Raw genomic sequence first — 19,588 nt, forward strand, 5'->3', positions numbered from 1 at the left:
TCAATACCAAAAAATATAAAAGAAATTAAGTCTTTAGATAATGTTTAATTAGTGCCATCATTGTTTTATTTTGTTGGTTGTGCAATTACACAAATACAGTGGAATTAAATCTACAGTGGATGTTATAATCTACAGTAGAAAATCCACAAGTTCAGAGAGCCACCAATGTATATTTATGATATGACTGTTGACAAAGTATCAGGATGAATTCACAAGTGTACAGAGCCACGCACTCTGATGAGAATCAGCCAAATGCTGAAAAAGTGTGATTCACAATATAAGTGGACAGTGTTAATAGTGTACACAGACAAAATATGTCCAAAGACAGATGTAACTTTGCAATAGTAGCTATTATACTATTATACTATATTGTACTTTGGTGGAAAAAGGTGTCCTAGTCCAACTACCTCATTTTGTCATGAGTGTGTAATGGAGGCATTAAGATGCAACCCTAGTTTAGCCCATTTCAGAGGCTCGTAGCCTGTGAAGCTCCTAACAAAATAAATCCCACAGCACGTCTTTTAAGGAAGACATATAAACATATTCCAAATGGAGAAAGTGGATTGCTGATGATTGCCTGATGGGATGTTAACATCAGGTAGACCAGCAATTTATTGCGCCATGGAGATTTCATTGTGGACTTCACAAGACAGGAGATATACTGTTTGTTATTGCTTTAAGCTACAAAGCAAAGCTGCCAATGTCATTTTCTGCAACTGTACTTTGGAAAGACACAATGAATCAGTCATCGCTGTCCCTTAGCTCAATCCAAGCTGTCACAGTCTATGAAAGAGTAAATGAGTTATGGGAACATAAGTAAGAGGAAGTATTGTGAAAGCAATCATTACTGGCCAAAGAATCATCTCTTGAAAAGAGCTTTAGAAGGCAGAACTGTGACGTGTTGCTTTGCTGTCTCAAATTTATAGAGATTAAAAATAAAGATTATATAACGCCCAAACACTTTCTAGTTCAATTCATCTGCAAAATCTAATGGGAGTGAACAGGAAGGAGAGAGAGTTGTGGGTTTTTGCAGTGTTATTTAAATGGATAGAAAATGATTCCACAAAACAACTTAATCAGCCGTGAGCTCCTGCAACGTCATAAATGTCATATAAAATAAATAAATACATTTATGCAATCGTTTGTAAGCTTAGTGAGCTGATCCTAATGAACATGTACAACATTTGGAAATTTGCAGATTTGCTGTGCACTGTATTCAACACTCTTGGTGGTTCTGTATGTAAGGTGCTGATCCGAAACCTCAGGCACTTTTATCCTAACCTGCTAATCACAGGAATCGTGGTTAAAGAGAAGAATGGGCAATGAGCCGCAGGGAAAATTCCTCACCCCCTGGCAGTGCCCCATGGAAACGCCGCAAACGCTGTACGGATTCAAACGTATCAGGGATTATTAAGAGACCTGAGAACAAGGTCAAAGACTTGCAGAAGAACACAGAGCAAGTTAAACTTAACTTCCACTTCATCCCTGAGGCTCTGAAAATACTTAGGAGATAGTTGAGGCAGGCTCTGTTGAAAGCTCCCCCGCCGGCACGCAAAGCTTTACTTTTGATGTTAATTCCTTGAAAGCTGTTTCTTTAGCTGGGGATTAGTGCATGAAGAGCCAGGCTTACCATGCTCTGGCTAATAAAGATGAAACATCTAACACAGGTACTCGTACATACACTCGCTTGGGAACAGTGCCTATAAAGTTGCCTTAATTATAGAGAACTCACTTCGCTTCAGTAACTGTAAGAATAGGACGACATTTGTAGTTTGAAAATACTGTGGTATTAAATGCTGAAAAGCCGATGTATTCTTTGGACACAAGTCTTGAAGTAAAATAATGAGTATATAGGCACATCGCTTTCTCAGCTCATACGATCAAAGCTGCCTTCGTAGTATGCGCTCAGTCTCCCCAGATTAGGTCTCCTTACCAAAAGACTGACAATTATGAAGTGTGTCCATTACCGCTGCTGATTAGCCTCCGTGTCTGTTCGGGCTTGAGCGAATGTTGTAGCTAATGATTCTGTGGCAGCGTGCATAGAAAAGCGACACCACAATTCATCTGCCTGGCCAAAATCTCCATGATTAATAGATGTTTCACAAGAACATTCACCCCTTTGAATATTTGAAATGGTTCTCCCCATCACCGACTCCTCTGCTTTGACAGTTTAAGAAGTAAATTAATCAGTCCCATCACTGCATCTATCCTGCTTTCAAGCACAATGAATGGGTTTTCTTTCATCGTTTACTTGGCTATTTTCCAATAATTAATACCAGGATGATTAATTCCAGTGGCCTTTATTTAGTAAATTGATAGGTATTATTTAACACCAGTGTCTACATATTAACAAAAGGACAATATAAGCTAATTACCTCAGTGAGTCACTAATACAAAACCAATGGTAACCTTAAATCAAATCCTATTATCACAGCTCAGCTTAGTGGAATTTCATTAGACCACATTGTTTTCCGACAGTCTAACTATATTTGCATTTTCTTCTTTATTCTCATTCTCTGGTAATGGTCATCTCTGACATTTTTGTAATATTAAAAAAAACCTTGTACAAGGTGTATTTTGATTAGGGATGAATCTGTGACCCAGTTTGCTCAATGCATTAATATACTGTGGTCACGCTTGTCAGCTTGCATACAGTTATATCATACAGCAGGAAGGCACAATTATGTTAAAGTCAAAGAGGGCTGTAAGCGGGAGGTAAATCTTATCTATTTCATCTATAATGATATGACTGGAAAACATATTTGCCCCACTTATAATTTGCATAGCTAAAAAAAATATGAAAACATCTGCATAAAATAATCCACGAAAAAATGCTCTCTGAAATTCCTTCCAAGTTGTAAAGGCATTAATAAAATGATGCATTTTTGTGTTACATGATACCTAATTGCCCATCTGGCAAACATTTACTTAGAGTTTGATAGTTTGTGTTGTATTACTGGTTGTCACCTTCTTGCATATTGACCTGAACTTTGTCTCTAAGAGAAACAAATCCAACATAAGGCATCCTTTACAAGAATAATGAAGCACAGTAAGGAAAGGGGGATTCATGTAAATAAATACAGTCTATTTTCTGAGGACTCTAAAGAAAACATAAATCATTACCCTTCTGTCACCATAAGTGGTTTCCGCAATGCAGTTCCACAGTGGAAGTCAGGTGCATTTTGCTGATTTCCATAATGCCCTGAATGAAATTTAATACTCAGCAACAGTCAATTTTGTGGCATCCTGTCTTTATGAGTAAAAACAAATAATTGTCTTAAAGCCTTACATTACATATGTGTTGCACACATATACTGTACAAGGAGTAGGTTTATTGGAGAGGGGGATAAAAAAAAGTCAAATAGTTAATGTGTGTGTGTATTTTTACCTATAGCACCTAAAGGGTGACATTTTGTCTGACATCTCAGAGCTTAGACCAAAATGTCATGCACTTGGGTATCAAGTACATATAAATACAAAAACTGAAACAGGAAAAGGGGCAAAAAGCTGTAGATTAAGTTCATAAGGAGGTTAAGGCAGTGTTTGGATACTGCATACTTTAAAATATTGCAAGTTATGTGGTGTGTGTGATTGGATAAATTAAAACGTCTGTCAAGGACCTCAATTTTTCCAGCTTCTCTCACATCCCAAGTAATATATTTGTGTGTTATTCTTACATTGAGACCCAGAATACAGTATTTTTAAATGCTTTGGTTCTTTTTCTTACAGAAGTAGTTTACAGCTGATATAATTTTGGGGATTTTGTAATCATTTTATTTTTCAATAGTTTAAAAGTCATTGCTATGAATTGCATCACATGAGAATTCAGTTGTTACACTCAAACAAAAAAAAAAGAGTGAATTGCATTACCCGGTGATGTCATCAGATAGGTTGGCAGAGCGAGGCACTATTCAAAGAGGAGGAATGAGCGTAGCTTGTGTTACTGAGACATGTCATCAGCACACAGGTAGCACGGATTCTCCGTTTTTTTTTATTTTTTTTTATCTTATGTCCAGTAAAATGTGCATCTATAAAAAGTCAAGCAAACTGTACCCCAGTACAGTGGTCTGTTTAATCTAAAATAAATAGGTAAAATAAATACAAATAAAGACAGGTTCTTGTAAGTGATTACTTGATTCAACTGACTGCTGAAATGTAAACGAACAATGTCCATGAAACAAAATATGAACATTTTAATATCAACAATTTTGTAGCTACAAGTTTATCCCACCTGCTTCCCAAGCAAGTGTAATAAACTAGATTAAAAGAAAATAGCTTCGCAGATATTAATTGCTGAAAATTTTTAAGCGGTAAGATTGCTAAAGTGTTAGCAGTGTTATCAGCACGTTTACTGATGCTGTTTATGAACATAAACTATGTACAGTTTTGTTCTTTTTTAAGTCGTTTTTAATAATGCTTACCAAAATGATTATGTGTGTGTTCAATATGTGGTTTAAAGAGACAGGAGAGTAAGTTAATTTAGCTGGCTTAATTAGAATGGAATTACTGTAAGAGACTTAAATAACATTATTGGACAAAATGAACTGCATCCGTTAACAGTGCTCGTTGATTGTACTGGAGCCCAGTGTCGTACCATGCATGCATTAGCTTTTATAAGGGCAGCTCCCACTCGCCAAAAGTATGGAGCTGTTTGAGGGCACACTTCAAAGCCTCAGGAGAAATCAAACATGTAAGGACCTGAGACGGATTTGTACCTGGCTATGAGAAACTACCATATCTATATGATTAATAATAAATATAACCTTTCAGTTTCCAAACCATGATAAGAGCCGTCCCTCACTCTTTCATGAACAACAATCCCACTTTTTAAATATACCTTATAAGCTGCATCACATAGATTATGAAGTTTAATGGTGGATACTTGATGATTTCCTCCTCATGTAAAATTTGTAATGTGTTTTATTGTGTTATGGCTGCTGAAAAGTTATGATTGTACGATTGTGTTTTATAATGCTATACAAAGATTGCCTTCTTATTGCTGTGCATCTTGGCTTCTTGCAGTAAGCTGTTATCCTATTGATGATAAGTTGCATTTAACAAATGGATATTTCATATGAGAAAGATCTGAGTGATAGTGTAAACTGTACTGTAACATTTCTTTATATGTGCTCTGTGTTGTATTACAAAATAACTATCCTGCAACATAGCAATGATATGTGGTTGATGTATTAATAATAGATGTTTACATCAATGTGAGTTATCACTCTTTGTTTGAAAAGGAGACAACAGAAAGGCAGGGAGTAAAAGTGAGCTAACCCCCCTTACCGGCTTTAACACCGATGTCTCTGTCGTAGTGTCCAATCAGGGTAAGTGCTTTATATTGATTCAGCAGTCTGTTTCAGCCCTTGCTTTTGATTTCCCTTATTAGGTCAACAAAGACGGTGAGCCTATTATCAGAATGCTTCTTCTTGATAACTACCATTGGTTTCTTCTTTGGTTTTGATGCAGGTTGCTCATAGAATGGACCATTGTGTGTGTTTGCAAGAAAAAGAAGCAGCGATTGCCTCTGCCTCTCCAAATGTGACATTTAGATCTGCACTTGATGTACGAAAGTATACTTTTTACTAAATCATCGTTGATATTTAGTTTAAAGTCCCCAAGTGCTGAAAACAGGATAAAATAAGAGTGAGTAATGTGGAATGAGAACTGCTACGGAGAAGTTGAATTATAATCTCATCAAGAGCCTGTAGATAATCCTCTATACGTCAGTTTATGAAAAATCGAAGGCTCTGGGTTTCTAGTTTCTGTCACATCACAGAAACTTTTTTTTTTCTTTTTCACAACTTAAGATGTGTAATAGTTCCAGCATATAGCCATGACATATGAAGTGGTATTTTATAAACAACACATTCATTATGCACCAGTATGAATAACAGCAGATGCCACCATCAAACAAGTCTGTAAATGGGCGTACAGCCAGTAAATGCCATATAGTGCTTTCAGTAAACCTGGATAAGCTAATATTGCAAATATAAATCTACATATAAATACAATAATGGACATTATTGTTTCCAGAAAACATATTTATGCCCAGGACATCTACTGGTCGAGAAAAAATACTTGCTTATGCTTGGGTGGTATTTGGGTGGTATATGCAAGCAGTATATTCAAAAACATGTATGTGTGCTTCTGTTTTTATTAACTACACAGAGATTTACTGTATTAATATAATGTGGAATTCAATGATACATCATTTCAGCTGGCCAAAACAAATAATGCTACATAGCTTTCGTCTGCTACAAGATGTTTACTGTTATTTAAATCAAATATGGCATGCAAAATACTGCAAACCTGCACTTAAACAAGAGCATTTGAAATATTCATTTAACATTCATATAGCACATATAATTCTGCCTCTTATAGTCTAGTTTAGTATACATTTATACATTACAGCTATTCATCTTTTCAAGTACATTTCCTATTAGATTTAGCAAAGCATAGGCTGGTGTCTCTAGAATATAGTCTACTGCCAGGTGCATGTCCATGAAGTCTGTAGTGCACATGTTAGTGTTATGTACTTTTCTTTTCAACTGTGACAGAACAAAACCAAGCAGGCCTTGCTCAGCTCATTGTAAGATCCACCAATGGTGGCTGCTCAACTAACTCCTACAGAGTGCAGGGAAGTCACAGATTCTCACCTAGAACTTTTGCTCTAACAGCTCACAAATTCAGACTGTAACTGTTTGGCTCTCTGGTCATATCCAGCCAGCAAATTCTTATGCCAAGTCAAAGAATGCATTCAAAATAATTATGGATGAATAAATGTGCTATTCTGTGAACAGTATTTGTGATAACCTGCTAATAAGAAAATGACAGTAGCTACGCAAAACCTGAAAATCAAGGACTGCATATTTTAATATTTGTCACACTTCAATGTTTCAAACAAATTTCACTATTAAACCAAGATAACCCGAGTAAATAGAAAATGCAGTTCTTAAATGATGCATGATCATTTCATTTGTTATCCAAAAAGTAACTCACCCCTATTAACATGAAATAACAGTAATTAACCACGTGTTTTTGGAAAACTCGGTTCATTTTCATTAGACAAACCCAGACCTGATTACTCCCAGACCAATCAAGAAATCACTTAAACATAATATGTCTGGCAAAGTGAAGTAGGCGAAAGGATCTGAAAAGACATCATGCCACGATCTAAGTAACTGACAGCTATGAGTCTGTAAAAAGCTACAAACCCATTGCTAAGGCCTTGGTACTCCAGTGAACCACGGTGAGAGCTGTTATCCACAAATGGAGAAAACTTTAAAGAGTGGCGACCCTTCCCAGGAGTGGCTAGGCAACCCAGATTAATCTAATAACACATTAATGACTCATTCAGGTGGTCACAAACGAACCCAGAAAAATGTCTAAAAAACTGCAGGCCTCACTTGTCACAGTTAAGGTCAGAGTCCATAATTCAACAATAAGAACAGGCTGGGCAAAAATGGCATCCATGGGAGAGTTCCAAGAAGAAAACCCTGCTGACCAAAAAGAACAAAAAGATTCTCACACATACTAACGAACATTTTGATGATCTCCAAGACTTTTGAAATTATTCTGAGGACTGACAAGAGAAAAGATGATCTGGTGCATTGCTGCTTCATAACCTGGACTATTTGCCATGTTTCATGGGACCATGAATTCTGCTCTCTACCAGAAAATCTAGAGACCGTCTGCCCATCATTTCATGACCTGAAGCTTAAGTGTACATTTAAAACCTTTAATCAAAAAGTTTAACCTTTAATTAAACTTGAATATGTGGAATGGAATTCAAACTTCCTTTTCAGTAAGCCTAACCAAGCTGTTTTTAGTGTCAACAACTAACCAGTAAGTGAAAGTGAAAATAAAAAATGAAAAATTAAATGAAAATTAAATGAATCAATGAGAATTGAAAAATGCAAAACATACAGATCCAACTGGGATGCTGAAAAAGAAATAGTGTATTACTGTTTTTTTGGGGGGTTTTTTGTTGTTGTTTGTTTTTTAAAGTGAAATCAAGCAATGCATTAGGAACTATGTAAAGCCTTTTCTATGGCCAAAGCATTCAACGAGTTATGCTACAAGACACACAGACCTCATGGGTCTTTAAAATGGGATCATTTCCCTCTGTAGCCAATATTTCATTTGCCTTTGTCACAGCTAAAGGTCAGCTAAAGGTTCAGTATCCCAAAAAGTTGATTCTGTTCATCTGGATGTTGCATTTTCAGTGGGAGCCTTGTTTCATCACTCATCCAAGTGACTTCTTCAGAGTCAGCTGACAGCAGGTTCCCCCACTCTCATAAACAGTACATTTGCACAATGAGTGACACCACTGACTACCAATGGGCCGTGAGGTCAATTTCATGATCATTAATATGCTAATTGTCATAACAGTGGCCATGAGTACTATTCACAGAGGTTTATTCAGTATATTCAGTTTTGAATATGATGAAACAGTGACTAAATTTCTTCATCAGTAGTACAACACTGAAATATGTGACTAGTAGTTAGTTTGGACAACATATGCATTACATAGTGCTCTGTATTTTCTACTTGGGAATGCTTCTTCCCTGCTGGCGTATTCATAATTCCACTTCACAACTACATCATATGCTATATTATTACTAATCTAAGAAACAAGATGACACCAGAGCCTCTGCAACATCAGTTTTCATTCAATATATTCAGATGCACTCTGAAAAAAACAAAAAAAAAACAATGGCCATATAGCAGCCTTGCCTGCTTTGTAAGAAACCTCATAAAATACATTACTGTTAATATTAAAATAGTATACACAGTAGATAGTGATCTAATTTTCTACATTTGAAAGGTGCCTTACCTCAAGAATCACCATGTTACCTTTATTAATTTTGCTTGCTTATGCAATTATTATTGCCTTGGTAATTCCATGCTTTTACTTTAATATTACATCACTATTTCCAGATGTAATACAAAGTGTTATTGAAAACTTGTGAGGTTTGCAGGATTTAGACACTCACTGTCTTTCTGTACTCCCAGGCAAATCCCATGACAGTGCACGATTCTGCTTTTCATTTGAATAAACAATTTTTCATCCCCAACATGGGACCAATCAGACACCTCCAGTATTGATGACAATACTGAGGAATGCTACAAATTACAGAAAAATGAAAGAACAGGAATGTTACACATTAATGTATATTTGGGTCATTACTTTTGGGGGTATAATCAAGCATAGATTTTAATTGTGTAGTTCTGTTTTTCTATCTTTTTCTGCCAAGAGTCCCACAAGATTAACTCTAACTGAATATGATACACACCTGCCCAAAGAGGAATACCTATTACCATTTTTATTTCATCCATTCCACTTAGAACAGACTATTTTTAAACAGAAAATGTTATAATCCCAGGCTAATTCCACGACAATGCAGGACTCAGCTCTTCGTGTGAATAAACAGTTTTTCATCACCAACATGGGACCAATCAGACACCTGTATGACATTACTGAGGAATGATGAGAATCGCAGAACAATGAAAGATCAGAACATCAGAAGATTGTATATTTGCCAAACAAAAAGATTTCCACTTCTTTTTGGATGTAATTAAGGTCATTTTTTAATTGTATAGTTCTATTTTTTCTCTCATAGTCTGCCAGGAGTACCACAAGATGAACTAACTGACCACAGGGGAATACCAAATACCATACATTCCAAACAGATTATTTTGGAACAGAAAAAATGCTGGTCATTTCATGATCTGAATTACTTTCATTGTTCATTTTATTTACAGTGCTTCAGTGTAGTAGCCAGCAAGCTCTATTCAAGCAGAAGCTTTTAGATGCTATAACAGGCAGCACCACTGCTATACATGTCATAGCATCAAATTCTATTTCTAAAATGAATTTAGTTCATGGTATAATGTTAGGATGGAATAGAAGTGTAAAAAGATCAACGAAGCCTTTGCCCGTCTTATTTGCCTGTAGCATTATTGCCTTAGAAATGTTCAATGAAAAACAATTCTGCTACTATCGTTTAAGCTTGCACCAAAATCTGAGCAGCTTTCCATTAAAAAAAAGGCATATTTTTCTTTGTGACAAATAATGAGGATAAACATATCAGAACATATCCTGTCTTCGGATAAAGATCGGCAATCAAGACTATCCTGATATCCTCTGCAGTCTGCCATAGCTCCATTTCTTCTTGCTCTAGGGGAAAAGCTGCAGTGTGTCATCCAGCTGAGAGGGTCATTGCTTGCCAGTTGCTCTCCACTGAGCAGTCGCCTAATGCCAGAGCAAAGAGGAGGGCAGGGAGGATTGCCTCCGACACTGCCCACCCAGGCAATCAACTGTTGGAGGATTTGTGGGAGGTGGAATTAGTCCATCTCCACTGACTCTGCCTGCCGCTTCTACAGGCTCTTCCCAATACCTGTCCGCCTACTCAGCTAGCCTTCCAACCTGAACTACATCTCTCATCTGACTGCCTCCATGCAAACCCTACATTGTAAATGATCTTTTGCTGTTTATCCACCTAAAGCAGTCACCCTAGCACAATTGCCTCATATGATTGTCACCTTTTGAGACGTTTTCTCTGCTGAATGTTTAGGGATCAAATTCAGCATGCTCCGTTTCAAATGTCAGCTGTATTACATATTAAACTTTTTTTTTTTTTGCATTTTTGTGGCCCTGTGGGTGTTTTTATCATCTTGTCTGATATACTCCCACCCACAGCTCTGTCAGATGAGCTCGAGTATCCCTTCAGTGACACCACCTGTCAAGTTCCAGTGTGTTCATATGATTTGGTTTTAAATTGTGTGCTGGAGTATTTAGAGAGTGACATTACAAGAGTGACATTACAAGACTGACATTACAAGAGTGACGTCAGTGATATTATGCTGACTTTACACAGAATATGGTCCTTTATAATATAGTCCTTGAGATGATGCAGTAGTCAAAAGTGATATTACATTCCAGATGCAATCCTGATGACAGTTTTGCTCCGTGACATTTCCAATTAAGTGTACACATGAAATAGATTGTTAGGCTATGTATCTATGAGGGATGTTCTTATTAATGTGAGTAGAGCAGAAAATGTAATGTTCATCAAGGCTATAATGCAAAAAACATACTAGCCTGACATCCAGAAAGGGGTTGTGCCAAGTGTGCTGTGCAAATTAAATAGCAAAGTGGTGTAATTGAGTTATAGATTACAGGCTACACCTTAGGCAGTCACCATCTATAAATTTAGATATTAATCTATTCTACCATGTTCTGACACTGAGTAATTTCAGTTTATCAAATTTTCTTAGAAGAAACAGAAGAGGAAATAGAAATGTTTGAGTGAGTGAAGTTATATTTGAAATGTGATAAGAATTTATGACACTGTGTCTCTCAAAAGTAAAAACCACTGATTTAAGTTTGACCTCTATTAAGGTATAAGGTAATCTCTTAGGACATTTACCCCTACTTGTGATCCTATTACCCCGAGATAGCTCCCTGAACATCCTGTTTTCAACAACTCCCTTGTACTCTTGCCCAACATGGAATTCAAGTTTAAGGGTCAACATTTTGACAAAGTGGGTGAAATGTAGAATTTGTTACAAATACTGCATATGCCTGCAAGTGGTAAGAACAGGACTACCAAGGAATGATCCAAATGAGTGGTGAGTGGGGAAAACCTGCCAAGGAGACTAACTTGAAGCGTGCAATCTTTTGTTTTTTACAGGTGTGATCCCACTTGCGTTTTGATTACATCCCATAGATATACTTTGTACATACACTGTGTTTCACACTGTGTTTTAAATAGGTAAATGGCACACATAATTATGGTTAATCGTTATTAAAGAATTGTATACTGACAAATGTCTGTTGCTAGAGGGCTTTTATTTTTATTTTTTTTGCCTTGTAACTTTCAGGCTTTTCACTCTGCTGAGAAATGACAAATAGAATGGCATGAGCACTAACAGGAACTGATACAATTAATTATTATTTGTCTCGAAATAAAAATGTGTTTGGCTTGTTTGAGAATTATGATCGTCTGTTCAACAGTTGTCTAAATTGCCTATATTAAACAAGTCATCTTATGCCTATTAAAAAAAGAGAATTTAAATAGTTGCATGTCAATTATATTATATTGCGCCAAATAAACAGTTCATTTTCATAAACAATTACTCAAAACAAGATTGCTGAATTACAAGTCCATCTGTTTGACAAGATATATCAAATGATTATTTCCTGAAATGATTACTATGCATTAAATTCAGCTGGGAAAACAGTCTAGTGTTACAGCTTACTTATTTATTTTCACCAGATAGGTTTTAACGTATATTGCAAGCAGAAAAGTATACACTTGCTTTTGAATTTAAAGACACAAGGAGAAGGAAATTGGTTTTTTTTTCTCTAAAACTATTATTATGACTAGACCACATCCGACTGTTATTGTGGTTAAAAGTACCGGTTTAGAAATTTAAGGAAAAGGCTGTTAAAACTGAACACAATATCCATATTCCATGGGAAAAAGATTAGACAGATGCTGACCTCTACAGGTGTGTTGCTGCCTTGCATTGTTGATGGATATTGCTTCATATTGTGAGACTCCTAATGTTGCTTTCATCGAAACAAACTAGGATGCACTGACATTGCTTGCAACACACAAAGCTCCTGTTACTAAGCAAAGTTTATAGGCATACATGACTGTATGCTCTGTATAGTTGTAGAAAGGGTAACAATAGCTCATTAAAGGGAACAAAATGATGAGCATGAGGTACTTTAAGAAATGCGGTCTTGCTGAGGCACTGATAGATAATGAAATGTCTCACTGGAGACAAAATGTAGTGGCAGAGCAACAGGGAGGCAGACAGCTAAACCAAATAACTGGGCAATCAGCCTCTACTGACAAACAGCCACAAGCCTGACTGAACTGGGAAAAATAGAGCAGTGGAGAAGACATGGCGGCAATGGAGCACAAAGTGGAGATGACAGCCTTTAGGACACAAGTGACAGCAATTGAGGGTAGACTGAGTACAACTGAGTGTCAGGCAGAAGGAAAAGCCATGCTGGTGCAACAAGCATTAATGGTGACTGGCACATGGTTTAAAAACAGACACAGGGGTCTCATTCAGAAGGTTCGCTTAGGCTGTAACTTGCTGCTTACCGGTCAGCTGGTCAGCTGTTTATAATGATGTTTTAAACCACTGACCTTTAAGTCTTATTTAGAATGGTCAAGTTAGCAGAGTTTCTTTGTACTGTTGCCAGTCCTCCACAGTGAGGAGAAGCCAAGTAAAGGAAATCATATGTGATTGCAAGAGTAGCACTCACCAGTTTTAATTTTAGAGACTAACATGTGACATTCTACAAGACCTAAATCAAATGGGGAATCTTCTGAGCAGAAAAGGCAATCAATCGAAGATTTATAATACAGGGTGGGCCATTTATATGGATACACCGTAATAAAATGGGAATGGTTGGTGATATTAAAGTCTTGTTTGTGGCACATTAGTATATGTGAGGGGGCAAACTCCTCAAGATGGGTGGTGACCATGGTGGCCATTTAGAAGTCGGCCATCTTGGATACAACTTTTGTTTTTTTCAACAGGAAGAGGGCCATGTGACACATCAAACTTATTGGTAATGTCACAAGCAAAACAATGGTGTGCTTGGTTTCAACATAACCTTTTTTCTTTCATGAGTTATTTACAAGTTTCTCTTTGTTCACAGCCATTGACATGTTGAAGAGGTTAACATGTGAGGAGCGGATCGAAATTGTGTTGATATCTGGTGAACGCAGTAACTGGGTCATTGCAGCAGATTTCAATGCAAGACACCCTACGAGACCACCCATCTCCCATCCTACAGTTAGCAAACTGCTTGCTAAGTTTCGTGAAACTGGTTCAGTGTTGGATTTGCCAAAATGTGGACGCAAGAAAATTGTCACTAATGAAGAAACATCAGTGGCTGTCCTAGCTTCATTCAGCAAAAGCCCACAGCGTAGCACTCGCTGCATGTCACTGGAGAGTGGCATTAGTCAAACATCCCTTCGGCGGATATTAGCTACTCACAACTAGTAGCTACGCACCCTTACAAACTCCAGCTACTGCAGCATCTCAACGAGGATGACCCAGATCGGCGCACAGAATTTGCAGAATGGGCAAAACAAAAATTGGAACAGGACCCTCAGTTCACGCAGAAGATTTTGTTCAGCGATGAGGCAAACTTTTATGTGAATAGTGAAGTTAACAAACAAAACCACCGCTATTGGTCTGACACTAACCCACATTGGATGGATCCCTCCAAGACTGTTGGAACAACAAAGTGATGGTTTGGTGTGGTATATGGGGTACAACGATAGTGGGTCCATTCTTCATCAATGGAAACCTCAAGGCCACTGGATATTTGAAATTGCTACATGATGATGTGTTTCCCTCTTTATGCACTGAAGCTGGCACGTTCCCTGAGTTTTTCCAGCAAGATGGTGCACCACCACATTATGGGTGCCAGGTCCAAGCATTCCTAGATGAACAGTTTCCTGGAAAGTGGATTGGTCGTCGTGGGCCAGTTGAATGGGCCCCAAGGTCTCCCGATCTGACCCCCTTAGACTTTTATCTTTGGGGTCATCTGAAGGCAATTGTCTATGGTGTGAAGATACGAGATGTGCAGCACCTGAAACTATGGATACTGGATGCCTGTGCTGGCATTTCTCCTGCGGTGTTGCTATCAGTGTGTGAAGAGTGGGAGAAGAGGGTTGCATTGACAATCCAACACAATGGGCAGCACATTGAACACATTTTATAAGTGGACAAAAACTTGTAAATAACTCATGAAAGAATAAAGTTACGTTGAAACCAAGCACACCATTGTTTTTCTTGTGACATTACCAATAAGTTTGATGTGTCACATGGCCCTCTTCCTATTGAAAAAACAAAAGTTGTATCCAAGATGGCCGACTTCTAAATGGCCACCATGGTCACCACCCATCTTGAGGAGTTTTCCCCCTCACATATACTAATGTGCTACAAACAGGACTTTAATATCACCAACCATTCCCATGTTATTACGTTGTATCCATATAAATGGCCCACCCTGTAGTACTGCATAAACTCTACATGTGACAATTCCGAATTTTTGTATCTCATCAACTATCATCAAGCTTTTTATTTATTTTTTTTTCTGTATGTTGGTGTTTTGATGGGACTTAACTGCTTTCCCAAACAACACCTTTTGTTTTTCACCCCACAAGTTTGTTAAAATTACTTTTGTTGTTTTATCCACATGCCTGTCTGCCTCCTGGGGCATCCACTACAGTACAAAGCAAGTTCAAATTACCCAATATTGTTCCCTTATCTGGCTTCGCTTGCACCAACATTGGCAATCCTGCTAAGCAGTCACAGACATAGACAGGCCTACTAACAGCAGAGCAGAGCACTATATTTTAAAAATAAAGATCAAAATATTGGCTAAAGAAAAATAGAAGCTGAAAGCAACAGTACTGATAAAAGAAAAAGAGAAAAGCTTTGACAGGATTGTAGTATGATTATAGCTATACACTTAAATGTCCATAGAGAGATTTCACTTTTGTTACATTGTTCATAAATTGCTTTCATAGGTCTGAAAACCCAAGGTTAAGGTTACCTCGCTAAGCCCCTAATCCTGCGTCATAGGACAAACCTCTGGTGTCTGCACTCTGGCTCGGTTTTGAAATAATAATGACAGCTCTTCCAGCATATCAGCAGCCTTTCTTACCAAGTTCCCACACAGCATCTCAGTTTCTCAAATTGTAAAGTAAAAGCTACTATCTATTTGAACCAGTTCATTAGTTAACGGGGACCATTTGGTATTTGATCATACTGATTTTGCTTACTTGAGTGTTTTTACATTTTTTAATATATTTTATTTTGAAACCAAAGAAAGGAACAGAAGACGATATCGGGACAAAATAGTAACAAAAGAATCATTTGGTATAAACATTAAAATGAGTGTGTGTTTTGTGTTTGTGTGTGTGCATCATTCCTAAGCATGACTTTGTTCAGTCTAAAAGAGGATATTTGTGAAAGAGGAACAAAAAGTAAGAAAAAAACTAATGAAAAAATAGAAATAAAGCTAGATAAATAGTTAAGCGTGGTTGTGTACTTACAAAGATATAAGGAGATGTATTGGGAGTACTGGGGAAGGCACTGGCAAATTATCGATCAATCATGAGCTATGGACACAGGGGTAACTCAGGATGAAGTCCTCATCGAGACCTGCTTTGGCGGTTCAATAGGACAGTGTCTGCCAGCTTTTTATGATGTTCAATACAGTGTACTTTTATCTGTTATTAAATTATGCAGTTTTAAATTGCCCCCAGACCCAACAGAAGGGAGCCTATTAAACGCTTTTCTCTTCTTCAAAGAAAAAAGAGTAAAAAAAAAACCATGTTTACTTTTGTTATGAATTGTATTTAAATTGTGCCACTTTGCAGCTGTGGTTCGCTACAAATGTGAACTTGAACTGTTCTTCTTGTAATGCTTTAAGATATGGTTTATCAGCTTGTTTTTTTTTCCTGTTGTATGAATATAGTATTTTTTATTTTTTTATCAGAGCTAGAGTGTCTCACAGAAAGCAATTTTCTTCAAAGCTTACAGATGTTTGCCCCTCTTATCATAAGTGCTAACTGGATCATTGATGAAATCAAATGTCAAAACCACATTGTTTTGTTGATTGTCTGAGGTTGGCTGCCCAAGGCCTTGTTTAACATAAAAACACAAACTGAATACAAAAGATGATTTTTGACTCTTTCTTTATTTCATAGAGTTTAGCAGGTTAGAGGAGAGTGCTTACAGCACAGGGTATAGAAGCAGCATTACACTTGCAAATGCTATGAACATGCTGTGTTAAGACATGATCAAAAATGATACTGAATGAACATGTGCAGCTTTAGCTATCTGGAAACAAAAGCATGCCATTAGTCTGAGATCTTTATTAAAAATACATCCTCTGATCACTTCTGTAGCGATGATTCTAATCATATAAATTTCCTTTCAGTTATAGCAGTTATATTGCATTAGAATTAAGGCTTTATTGTAAATTTGTGTGTATTTTTGTTTGAGCAGTCCAAGCTGCAACCCTGTATTGACTGTGAGCATGCTTATGTACTTTGAAGCACTGTCATGAATGAGCATAAGTGGCAAATCATATTCAGAGACATGAAAGATTTATTGCCAGAGAAATGATAACACTCAGCAACACCAAAAGTAAGCTACGGAGAGAAAGAATTTAAAATAGGCATGCTCAGTAATTGTCAAATATATATAGATTATCTGCCATGAGAGGTGGGCATATTGCAGAGGGATAGCATAATAGGTTTGAGTTGATAAGAGGATGACAGAGAAGTGGTGTCAGTGAAACACAGACAGTTGAAAATCAGCTAAATCAATATTCATGTATGGTGTGCAAGCTATACTGGTACACCAAAATGGTGCCTTTCCACTCAGGAATTAAATTAAATATATAAAAAAAAATGTATTCATTTTTGACTAAAGAGCACTCTTCAATCAAGACTACTGTGATGAAACTAAACTTAAAAAAAATCATATTGTAATGTAGAATGAAAAGCATAATTTTCCATTTCCATTTTCGTTTATTTTCCTAAAAATAAATAATGGGGGCAGCATGGACCATCTCTGCGTAATATCTTAATAACCTTCCACTCATTAGTGTGCTTGGATTACAGCTGCTCTGGAGGGTCAGCAGCACAAAATAGGTCATGCATGTGTGAAGCATTATGGCTTACATTTCATTATGTTTTCAGAAAAAGAAATATTCACATGTGGCAACTCGGGTACAGAATCTCAGTACACGTTTGAATAAAATTCACTGATATGCATGTGTAGGCCCATTACTGCGACTCGAGATGCAGACCGTGGAGAGGCAGGAGAGGAGTTAACCAGGGTGCCTGATCCGGTTTATCATAGATGAAATGTTAGCTTCTCTGGTTTTATCTCTAAAGTCGGATGCTTTTCCTCATTTTCTCTGTCCCCCTCGGGTCCTCAGGTGCTGCTGCATTTCAATGCCATAAATTTTGGTGTGAAGTTTGTGTTACAAAAAAAAACAACCAAATTTTAGAATCCAGTTCTAAGTGAGTGTCTGGTTCTAATTCAGTCTATTTTCAACAAAACTTAATTTCAGCAACTTAGTCACCTGAGTGAACACCTTAACTGCAGTCCACTCAACATAAGGTCCAAAACATGACAAAATCCAGAGACTTTTAAACAGTGATTTCACACAGTGTGACATCACTCAATCCAACAGCAATTACTACCCAGCTAAACTATTTTTCTGATAAAGGTTTTGAAATGCAGATCATGCTGTGGGGCTAGAAGTAGTTAGCACTGTCAACTCACAGCAAGAAGGGCCTGAGTTTTAACCCTCCTCAAGTTTGGAATTGTTATGTTCTACCTGTTCTGCCCGGATACTCAAGCTGCCCAGCACAGTGCAAAGACATGCTTGTTAGGTTGACTGGTGATTCTAGATTCCAGTGAATGTGAGTGTACATATTTGTCTGACTCTATGTGTTGGCCCTGCAATAAACTGTGGGCCTGTCCTGGGTGAACCCCACTCCTTGCCCTATGACAACTGGTATAGGCTCCAGCCAATCCAAGATCCTGAATTGGATAACCAATTATGAAATATGGCTTGATGGGTGGATGGATCATGCTGCAGTCCTAACACCACCTCACAGATGTACATTAGAACTACAGATCAGAGGTTTGTCAGCATGCAGCTATTCTTCACTTGCTTTGAAATATGACTGTGTGTCAAGTCTACGGCTGAGCATTACTTACTAAACATTAGTATGAAAATAGAAAACATCGGGGCTAGGTTAAAGAGATTCGAACAGTAAAATTGTTTTTCTAAGCCAAGAGGGACTTTCTGAACATCAAAACATGGCTAAAGGTCTCTTTGTTTTTTCCTCGTCATTTCACTGGTAAATAATTCAGAAGCATTATATTTAAATTGATCTGACTAATTTGTTTACAGCAAGTTCCTGTTCTGTGGCACATGAAAGGCAGACCACAGGACAAAATAAAACAAAACAGAGAGAGGAGGAATGGAGAAGTATGCTGCAGCAGGATAATGAGCCCCAAAACACCTCAAAGTTTTGCAAGAACTACTAGAAGACCAAAGAGTACTGACAGATATGGATATTTCTCTAAAGTCATCTAACCTCCACCCCTCTCAATATTCATGAATTGAGAGAGCAAAGCATTCTTGAAGTCACAAGAAATTTTTTTGAAACTCTCGGATTGTGCTGACAGGAGATTTCGCACAAACTTGTTCATGCGGCTCAAGTGCGTGCTGCTTGGCCCAATGCCACAATTGCCACAATTCCAGTGAGTAAATAACTAGTGAGAAAAGTTTTGTATACCATGACAGTGAAACAGTGAGCCAACAGGCATAGTTCCTGAAAGCAGCTTAATGGTATTCATTCATTTAATAATGAATAAAAATGAAAAAAATAAATAAAAATAAAAATTCCAGGAAAATTAAAAAGTGTCTTTTCATCAAGCTTGAACACAACCATGTGGCAGCCTCTGGGACTTAAAAAATGAAGTCAGTGCCAATGACCAGTTGAAGCTG

The sequence above is a fragment of the Neolamprologus multifasciatus genome, chromosome 10, assembly GCF_963576455.1.
Source record: "Neolamprologus multifasciatus chromosome 10, fNeoMul1.2, whole genome shotgun sequence".
Classification (NCBI taxonomy): domain Eukaryota; kingdom Metazoa; phylum Chordata; class Actinopteri; order Cichliformes; family Cichlidae; genus Neolamprologus; species Neolamprologus multifasciatus.